Below are 11,881 nucleotides of genomic sequence, written 5' to 3' on the forward strand. Positions count from 1 at the left end.
ATATGAGCATTTTATTAAAATTCAACAGGCTTATTCACTTGTAAATTGTTCTGTGATTCTTTCATATATACTGCTTGCATAATGCTGGTTAAATAAATTTACGTTTTTCTTATGTTTCTTCAAACATTGCTTTGAACATCTATCTGAGTATGGAAAATTAGAAAAACAGATGCTTTGGGAAATGATTATGAGGGCCAAACTTGGCATATGGCTGAATCCCTCCCGTCATTCTCCAGGACCAAGGATAGCTCACTTTTCATCTTCAGATGTCTTAATTCTTAAACCCAGCATGCTGTGAGACTCCTTTCTTATAAATAAGCAATGAAAAGAGTAATCTAACTCCATATCACCTTGTTTTATGAAAATGTCTTTGCCTTATACATGATCATTTTGATATATGTGAGTACCCTCAGGAAGACATACTTGGAAAAGCAAGAATTTTCATATGTAATTACGAATAAAAACCAATACATAACCCTCAGAATTCCAAAGCTGTAGCTTTCTGTGGCCACATTTTAACTAGAAATTGAGTTTATTTCTAATTGTCCTGTAGTTATATTAGTTTCAGAAGAATATCGTGTACCCATATGGTTTCTTGTCTCCTTATCTGGGCATTTTCAACTGGACTATTTTCTCTATGGAGAAACTTAGCTCTATGGAAATTTAGCATGCATCTTATCTGACAAACTCCTTACTTTGAATTGCTATAATTACTACCATGTATGGAGCATTTTATCAGGAATTATTCACCCCATTTACTTGTCTTACCTTGACAACAACCATTAAAGGTAGTTATTTTAATTCTTCCCCACCCCCATTTTACAGTTAAGGAAGCCCAAGCTCACATAATTAATTAGTGAATCAAACTGCCATCATTTAGATCTAAGTCTGGATCAATTTCTCTAACATTTAGTTAGTGCCTAACTGTGTCTGGCATTGAGCTCTTATAGTCTTTCATTTATTCATTATGCTACTTAATTCATGCAGCAACACTTTATTGACCTCTCGTTATGACCTGTCACTATGATGACTGACTGTTTTAGGCACTAGAAATTTAGCAGTGAATGAAGAAAAAGTCCCTGACCTCAGGAACTTAGTCTGAAGAGATAGACAACAGTTAATCAAGTAAATATTTCTATGACAAGTGATAGGTGTTATGAAGAAAAATAAAGCAAGGCACTAGAGTCCTCAACACTATGAAATAAAGCAAAAAGTTCCTTTGTTTTTTGTAATTGAGATACTTAGAAGTTTAGTACCTTTTCCAGTGTTACTGAGAGCTTGTAAATAACCAGTGAGATTGGTTTCTTTGACTGTGTAATTCCAGAATCAACCTTTTCAGTACTATGTTCATTTTCTATTTCTCATCTGTATCTCCCTTATTTCTTTGTTATTCTATGGTCCCCATCAAAACTTCCAATCCAAACACACTTTTGCCCTTTGCTCTCTGCCAATAAGAAAGCATGAAGATAAAGTATTTCCCATGGAAAAGTGCAAAAGAGAAATAGGAAGAGACAGCTTAGACCTAAACACAGTATGAAGAACAATTTTATAACAACATAAAGCTTATTTTCAAAATGCCTCACACACTCTGCAGTGCTTTGCTCTTCTCTTTGAGTTCTCATAAAGTCTGTGGCTGCTTAAGGAATTATCTGCTGATCTTTTCTGGTTGCTCTCCTCATCTTGTGTTCCTTTCTATGCTATTTTGCAAAAACACAAAATTAGTCAATTTAAGGCATTGGAATGTGAAATGGCTTAATTGAATAGCTCACCAAGATGGATTTTTAATTTTTACAGTCTCTGATGTGTCAAATCTTTCTGAGTTGACATAGAAAGATTCCTCCAAACATATAGACATGTCATGATTTTCTCAGGAAATATTTACTATTCTCACGAAATCACACTAAGGGCAACACTGTGATTGGATTATATGTGGAGACTGAATGGAAAATATTTTAATAATTTAATAACTGTAATATGTTCTTTCATATCTGGATACAACAATATCTGTTATTTCCTTGCCTGAAATGACCTAAATAGTAAATTCTTCTAGCTGTTCAAATCTTGTACAGATTACATAATCCCCTTCTGTATGTCTCAAGATCATTGTAGTCAGTTCTGTTAGACAACTTACCACATTGCATTGTAATTACTGTTTTAGATATCAGAGTTCCTATTTTAAGTTCATCTATCTTTCTATTTAATGCCTCACTTAATCTATGACTTTAAAAGTAGAATAAAGTTATGAAAATTATATGATATTCTTTTCTTACTACCCACTGGGGTTTCTTTTATTTTTACCTTATTTTTAGTCCTCAGTTTACACTCTTATTTTTACTTTTTATAAAATAGTATTATCATATTTTATATTTATATTCCTTTCTTTCTATTGTACTATACTTTCTCATGTTGGTATGCTTCTCAGGAATTTAATCAAATTGTTAACACTTATGAAATACCATTTCAGTTAAAAATACTGTTTGTAAGAAAGGCATATATATCTTTCCAACTTTTAATATTTTATTAGTGTATCCAGGAAAATAAAAATTCTTATTTCCCTAAAGGAAGGAAATGTTTACTATCATTGGTGATGAAATCTGCTTTCAGACTCATTCTAAGAAAGGAATTAACTGAAGCCATTATTAATCATGTGCAAATGAAAATGTTATAAACTTCTAAAACGTGTTTTTGTTTTACTTTATTGACCATTTACAATTTTATTGGTTATAAGGAGCAATCAGACATTGATGTTGAGTAATTTTGCAAAATCTTTTCTGTCTCTTACAGAAATTGCATGAAAATCATAGACCCATTTATTGATCCTTTTGACTAATTCCTACTGGGACAGAATGATACTTTACAAATGTAGACATATGGTTCTTTGAGATTTCTCATATTGTTTCAATACATTCATAGTCAAGTTGACAGTTATTTTGATTTTATATGACTTAGGAGGGCTTTGTAGGTAGGATGCCCTAAAATAGTAATGCTACTCTTTGCAAACATCGATGAATTAATATTATTACAAATGACAAACTCTAAATGAATATTTTAGGAAGGTTAAAAATTAGTGACTCCTTTAACTTTCCCTTGGACCTAGAACTCCTCAGGTTTATACTGGTGCAGTTAGTTAGCCTCTGAGTTCCAAATCAAAACATTTTCAGGTTGGCTCTCAGCTTTGCTGATATTGTGTAAACCTGGGTAAACCTCTTAATGCTACTTTGAACTTCAGTTTCATCTTCTGTAAAATGGGCATAATACTATTTGTCTCCGGGTGCTATGAGAATTAAATGTGATAATGGTAAAGTACTTTCTCAAGTATAGAGTATAATACATGATGGAATTGAAAACATGTACCTTTTTTAATTAACTCAATTAGATTAAACACATTATGATTGACTATCTGTCCAGTGTGAAATGATATGATACACAGCCTAGCTGAATTATATTTTTATTTTTCTTGTAGTCTCCTGGAGCTGATCACGTTACATCCATAAAGCTATTCAAGATCTACTTGACAGATTTCTAGACTAATGTAGTTGTTAAGATTCTTTTCCTTGTTTAAAATTCTACTTTTATCACTTCAGAAATGTCACCCTAAGAACACATGCTGACAGATGATTGAGGGTTCTACTCCAAAGCAATGTAGAAATAAAATGCATTCTTGAGGAAAAAGGAAATTAGAAATATTGGATTCATTCAAAGGCACATAAGCTTTTGTGATCTGTCTGTTAACAACTTCTTTCTTACCTAGAGAGACTTGATTTATCAGAACTATCACATCAATGAATTCAGAAGCAGGAAACATTAAAATGTGAATTGCAAGTAAAGAAAAATAAACAAGCAAACACCTCTTGTATAGAGGAAATGAGATTACTACCATGATGGGCAAAAAATAATGGAAAGTGTTTGGGAAGCCATTGGTAGCAATACCAGTATTCCTTCTGCATAATATTTTAAAAGTCAAAAACATTCATTTAAAAATAAATATGGAATAGCATATATTTCTTTTTTTTTTTTTTTTTTTTTTGAGACAGAGTCTCACTCTGTTGCCCAGGCTAGAGTGAGTGCCGTGGCGTTAGCCTAGCTCACAGCAACCTCAAACTCCTGAGCTCAAGCGATCCTCCTGTCTCAGCCTCCCGAGTAGCTGGGACTACAGGCATGTGCCACCATGCCCGGCTAATTTTTTCTATATATATTTTTAGCTGTCCATATAATTTCTTTCTATTTTTAGTAGAGATGGGGTCTCGCTCTTGCTCAGGCTGGTCTCGAACTCCTGAGCTCAAACGATCCGCCCACCTCGGCCTCCCAGAGTGCTAGGATTACAGGCGTGAGCCACCGCGCCCGGCCGGAATAGCATATATTTCTTATCTAACTTTACTGAGGTCAAAGAAAATCACAGAAACGTATCTGAAGTAGACATAACACACACACATACCCCCTACTGCAAATAAATCTAAAACAATCTTAATTATCGCTGGGCTCTGCTCTCTCATAAGTGTGTTAAAATAAAGATGAGAACATAAAATATATAGAATGAAGCTAGAGCTAGCTATGTTAGGTTGCTCTTGCTTTGGTGGCACCAAAATTGGGAATTCCTCTCAGTGAGAGAGTAGTCTCTCGAATACCTTCATTTAAGTAACTGAATTAAAAAATTATGTAACCAATGCAAACCATTCTGGTACATATCAGAAGACCTAAAGAACTGGATAGAGCCATAGGCTTATTTTAGTACATATATATCATCTAGCTTATGAATAAACACATCTATCTCATGTATTTATTCTTATTTTGAAATATACATGGAAATATCATAACTTAAAGAAGTTTCCTCAAAGTCATAGGCAAAATCAACCTAGGATACCTGGAATCTGTCTTATTCAACTTTATTGTGGGAAGAAAAAAAAAAAACTGGTAAGGTAAAATTCATAAGATATATCGTTAGACTAAATTCTGGATTATAGTTCATAAATAAGTTTTGACAGTGCACCAAAAAGTGATTTAGAAAGCCCTAAGGGGCAGTTAAAAACATTATCAGTTTCACACAACCCTTGGTCTATAAGAAAAGGATCTTATCATTTGGATAGCTTTGACCTTGAGTTATAATATGGTGAAAGATGAAAAAAACACCAAGGAAGCATTATCTGAGATTGATCCAATAGATACAGAGAATACCAGGTCTTTTCTATGGTAAGATACAGTAATTCAAGAAAGATCATTCCAACATTTAACTGAATACAGAAGGGCCTGCCCAGAGGGTTGGTCAATCTCCTATCAAGTAGAAAATTGTGTGAATTAAAGAAGAAAAATAGTCATTGTTTGTGGATGGTTAGTTAATTGGAAAATAGGTTTCTTAGCAGAAATATGCTTATTTGAAAATTTTTGAAGTTCTATAAATCCATTACTTTTCATGCTTACTCTGATAAGGTCAGATAAGTTAATACATCATGTAGTGATTTTTCTATGTTACTTCATTGATTCTACCCTGCTGTTGAAATTATTGCATCGAAGAGAGTGTGGTCTGGGCAAGCTAGGATTGGCTCTGTCTCGGTGTGCCATGTGATTCCCTAGGTCCAGAGGGGAGATAGAATCTTGAAACAACACTTTATATTTCTATTGCTTAATTAATACTCAGAATAAAGTTGTTCCTCAGTGTTTGTTTTAACAAATGGCTGAGCAAATGAAGCTTTCGCGGAATATGTAATATTGTAAAAAAGAAAAAAAGAGTGTAAGTATAATAATGTAGATATGGAGAATGAACAATGATTTATGCAGACTCTAATATGAAGTACTGCTATTAGTGAGTTTCCTTTGTAATAATGATAGAGATATTGAATTACATTGAAGTAATTTCATTTCATCCAAATATTAAATACATATAAAAGTATCCAAATGTGGTTTTAGTTATAGAAACTTTACAGACAATTTTCTAGGATTAATAATGATTACATCTAGGAAACAAAAGTTATTATAATAAATCTTAGTTTTAAAAAATGAGAAGCTGTTTGGGATCATAAAGACAGAAAGATAGATGAAACATTTCAGAATGGAAATGTGCCTCATTAGCACACCTCTACAAACTCAGTTTGAAGTTTCTATGTATTCATATTCTGCAAAGATTTGGTTACTTTTTAGATATTGAGTTACCAAATTTCTTTCTATTATCTTTGGCTTATAGAGAGAGTATTATTGAACTGATATAACTTGTTTTTTTCCTTTGCCATTTAATTATCTAATACCTCACTATTCTATTTTTAAATGTTTAAAAGAGTCAAAATAACACACACACACACACACACACACACACACAAGAGAGTCTTACTAGATGATAATATTGAAATATTTCAGGTCAAAGCATTTAGGTTATTTGTTTTCCTCTGCACGTGAGAAAGAGGACCTGAAAAAGACAGTAATACACACTGGTATTATGAATTGTGCCAAGTATAGGGACTAGGGTTTTTGTTTTTTTATTCTTTTCATCATTACAATTCTTTTCCAAGGGAGCACATGATATATTTTCTTCATATATTAAACTTAAAGGCAGATGACTTCTGAGAAATGTCTGCTATAAAATTTTCATCTGTCAGCACACTTACGGAAAATGCTTTTGCTTTCTGCTATATGGCAACATTTTAATGTGCACATGTAGAATGTTTTCATATTCTGTCGCCTAATTCCCACTTTGCATGGTAACAACATCATAATAGCATAAAAAGAGATATTAAGAAAAAATAACTTGAAACTGTTTATGATTTCAAAATTGAAGAGCTGCTATAAAAGTACTGTTGACTGGAAAACAGCTCTATTATCCCCTTCAGGCAGGGTTGTGGTAAAGACTTAATGGTTTATAAATACTAGAGCTTTTTTCATCCAGATATATCAGGATGTGTTTCTTTTCTTCTTTTTTCTTACCAGGATCCCTTGTGACCAGTTGCATAGTCTTCTGAAGGTGGTAGAATGCTTTCTGTCCTATAGAAAGGCTATAGAAGTCTTGTTCATTGTACAGCATTTGTCCTGGATGGTAGCAGGAAGTTCCAGAGAAATCTGTTAAATCAGTTCCTTACAGTATTCTATAGATTTCCTATATACTAACACATGCTCTAAAAGCACATTTTGCATACATGAATCTCTTTCCTTGCATCCTAGCACCTGGATCATGATTTTGTCTTGCTCATGAGGTTTTTCCTTTTACCACTGCAGAATTCTAAATCAATGCCCATGATCCACTTGTTTAGGTCTAGTATGTCTTCTTGTGAAAGGGCATTGCCTGAATGTATCAAGAGGACCTAACGGAAGCCGTCATTCTCTCTAATACTCCATGAGGCTTGCAATGAACAGATGCAGAATAAGGCTCACATCATCCTTTCCACTTGATACACTTAAATGCTCAAGTAATATGGAACTTGAGCATAAGGAAATTCTTAACATCTTAATATTGACAAATCAATGAGCGTAGGAGGACTTGAAGATCTGATAAAATCAAATATCAAGTACAGCTTCTCTTAGGAGTCTTCTTGATCCACTATCTAACTGACATGGGTGCTTGTAAATGCAGATTTCTGCATTCACTTTCTGGCTTGAATCAAAATTCCTGTTGCTGTGGCCCTAATTTTGGGTGGCCATAGTAATTTTTTTAAGCACACTAAAGTTTGAGAATAATTTATTTGAAATAATTAGTCTTATGTCAAATTTTAGTTGCTCTCAGAATCTCCAGGGACAGTTATGGGGACCTAGGCTTCTGTATGGAATAGCAGAGCAGCTAGGTACATTTTAATTTCTGTGTCTCTCCTAGCAATTGATCCCAGGTACGCTTGGTTAGTCTGTCTGAAAGCAATCTTAATCATAGTCAATCATTGAAATTGTATATTATGTACCATAAAGCCCAATAAAAGACTTCATAGTTTAATGCTTATCTGCATAATTTTGTTTTTTTCCCTTGTCGTTTCTAACCTATGTTTACAAATGCTCAAGCTTAATAGTTTGTTCCTCTTACGGCATGATCACTTGTGTAGAACAACAACAACAAAAAAATAGCAATAAATTTAAAGTTAACTCTTCTACATTCCTTGCAGCATCCATCTGTGAATGAAGAGCAATTCTGATAATGAATCAAGTTCTCTAAATATATAATGTGAGATAAAGAATTTTAATTGTGTGTACTCAAAAATAATGTTATCCAGAAATTTGAAATTAATGGTGGTTTCTTATTACTACTGCCTCTCCAAGAAGACACTAATATTCTTTCCATTTATTTTCAAAATATGCTACTGATCATCATGGAAACATTATAGTAAGTTGCATACTAACTTGTCTTTATCATTTAAACAGTTCCTTTTTTACTAAGTCCCTTTTTCTCACTTTTTATGATGTGTTATATTCAAGATTTCATTGTTTCATTGCAGGTAACATTGAATATTGCTTAATAAGCACTGATCCTTTAAATATATGCTCTTAGGACCCATATAATACATTTTAGATGAGCTGTTATATATTTCAAACTATAGCTTTTATGGAGATTAATAAACTTCCTGTATTTATATAATACTTGTTTAGTCTGTGTCATAAACTTTACTTTTTTTTCCACAGCTGTGTCTTTCATAAATTTTTAATTTAGAAGCGTTTTTTGGACGTCAGTGTTGGATGATCTTGCATTATACAGTATGAAGGTCCTTTTCTTTGCCACACCTATCTGTTGACTGTATAAAATCAAACAGTAATATTAATGCAATATTTCAACATAAATGACAATTATGGCAAACTGTTTATACAAAGTGATCTTTGAATGGTGGAGGATCATTTCCTCTTTTGTTAGTAGTTTTGGTTTTCTTATCTATTAAATGATTGAGTGAGCTAGATTTGTTTGTAGGTTGCTTTTCAGGATCAACATGATCATATTTTGGGGTTGCTCATAAAGAGAACCCAATACTGAGTGCATCTATTCGTTTATTCAATAAACACATCAAGAGAATCTGCTTTGTCCAAAGCTGTAGCCATTAACAATGTATACCTCTGCACTGGCTGCTATAGTCTAGAGTCAGCTCATACCCATTGCCACAAGTATAATTTTCAGCAATAACCAGCAATTGCCACATCATTGGAAACAGAATCATGAAGCTTCTCTCTTCCTTTCTCTTAAGATTTCTCCCCAGCGCCTACTATTTATTGGGCAAATCTAACAGAAAATCATATTCCAACAGAGCTTGGGAAACAGTTTTAGACCCCCAGAGTTAGCAGTCCAGAACAACATGTATGGGTTGAGAGATAATAGCTAAATAAATGGCACATAGATGTGGCAATTACAGTATTTATTCAGAATAATTATTTATTGAGCTGAGGAATTGAGATAAGGACATTTTTTCACATTAAGAAAACAAATTATATGATCACCCTACAGCAAAATATTATTTAGCCACAAAAAGTCATATATTAGAAGAAATTGCATTGAGAAAAGTAAATATAATTGCAAGACACAATTACAGTCAGAAGCAAGGTTCTGAGATGTATACACAGAATGTAGTTACCCACCTTCATAATCTGGATGTACTACTCTAAATTATCAATTGTAGCTATCATTACATAGAAGCAAGGTGAATAATCTGTTTTATATTTTATACTTTTATTAGTTTTCTAATGTTTTCTGTAATGAGCATGCATGATATTCCGAGTTAGAAAAATCATTTCACAAGTTGTTGTTAGGCAGTCCCCTCTTAGAGATTATGCCACAATAGAGTCACTTTTGCTTCCCTGTGTGGAACCTAAATGAGTTATTCCAACTTTTACAATGATTGTGATTGTCTTTTCTTCCCTTTTAAAACAAATTTTACATCACAATAAACACTTAGGAGGCAATTGTAAAGATCAGCCCAAGAAGAAATTACCATGGGAAATTTATTTTACCAATGAGAAAATACTTATTTTTAAAAAGTGAGAAATCAGAAAAGGAGAAGAAAAGATCCAAAGCAAATTTTGGACAATCTGACTATCTCATTGAAATTTCAAAATTGAGGGAATTATTGACAGGAACTGAAAAGTAGAAGTAAGGAATGACTAACCAATTGCTCAGGAAAAAAAGAAGAAAAGTACAGTCAGCCCCTTCATACCCTTGGTTTTCACTTACATGGATTCAACCAATTGCAGATCAAAAACATTTAAAAAAATAATACTTGCACCTGTACTAAAGTTGTACAGACATTTATTCTTGTCATTGTTCCCTAAACAATGCAATATAACAATTATTTGCATAGAGTTTACATATTAGATATTATAAGTGATCTAGAGATGATTTACCATATAAGGGAGGATGTGCATAGGTTATATAAAAATACTAAGCCATTTTACAACAAGGACTTGACCATCTGTGGATTTTGGTGTCCACAGGGGTCCTGAAATCAATTGCCCTCAGATACTAAGGGATGACTGTAATAAGAAGTTTGAGAGTGAAAAATTTAATTAAAAATATAGAAACATTGATAAATCTAACTGTGCTCAACAGATACCGTAGTTTCTTTCCTAAAGAAATGTACATTATTTGGAAGAAAATATTTAGTTCCTTAACATACAATAATACAAAGCAAATTATTTGGTATAGCCTATATATATAATCAGAAGTTCAAGAAGAAAATTTGGGTCAGAGAAGTCAGAATACATTTTATGGAAGAAGTAGGAATATAGAGAGTTTTAATTATTGTGGCAATTAAAAATAACATTTTATTACATATAATGTAACATATACTTATAACCAATTAATATGTGGCTGTTGTGCTACATGCTGTTCAAAGCACTTTAGTTATCCAACCCTACAAGATAGCTATTGTGAAATTAGTGAAGACACAGAGGCACATAGCAAGATGAGATAACTTGCCTAGAGTTACACAGCTAGTAAATTGTGGATCCAGGATTGGAACTTAGATACTTAGACTGTAGAGATGTGCTTCTACTCCCACACTGCCCTACAACTAGATTAATAGGTGTGCAGGAGGTTGGGAAACATTACACAATGCAGAATGTACAACATGAGTTATGTCCTAACTCACTCACATTGTACCAAACAAATCATTTTGTCACTTATCAATTTAGAAGATGTAAATCACATTCTTAATGGCAGATTGATCAATTTCAATCGACTAAGCTTTCCTCAGTGATGAATTCGACTCATGACTGACATAGTTTTATTTTCTGTGGTGTGTTGCCATTTCTCATGGACACCATTGAAGAATAAACAAGATTCCTCATATTTCACTGTGCCAAAAATCTGTGATTTTCGGTTAACATACTTTTTCTCTGTGCCCTCTGCTTATTTCTGGGGGAAAATGCAATAAAAATTCAATTGCAGGAACACATAGTGTCATGGCTCTAAGTGTTAGAAGTACACACACACAACATACACACACACGTGCACATACACTTTTTAAAATTAAAACTTACATTATTTCTCAAACTAGATAAGTCAAAAAACTGCAATTTTAGTAGTCTTTATTGATGGTGTGCTTGAAATGGCTTTCCATTCCAAACCAAAGATTTTTTTACTTAAAATTTTTTTAACAAAATTTCTACCCATTTAAAAAAAAAAAAAAACATTTACTCAGGGTTTGACTTTTCACAGATGGACAACTGGACATACCTTCTGGAAGCAAAAATTTTGAGAGCTTACCTTACTGTTTGGTGAAATATTACTGGTGTCAAATATACTGCTATGTGTTAAGCTACTGGTTTCACAATTTAGCTTATCAACTTAGCATGGGTGGTAATTGTGTAACCCTAATTTTCTTAGTAGCATTATACTGTAACTAATGCCATTGTCATTAAGCATTTGTTGAATTTCTTGTTTGTGCCAGACTTTAAGGATGCAAGCAGGTACAAATCTCTTAATCTGTAAGGAATTAAA

This window comes from Eulemur rufifrons, chromosome 19 (assembly GCF_041146395.1).
Source record: "Eulemur rufifrons isolate Redbay chromosome 19, OSU_ERuf_1, whole genome shotgun sequence".
Classification (NCBI taxonomy): Eukaryota; Metazoa; Chordata; class Mammalia; order Primates; family Lemuridae; genus Eulemur; species Eulemur rufifrons.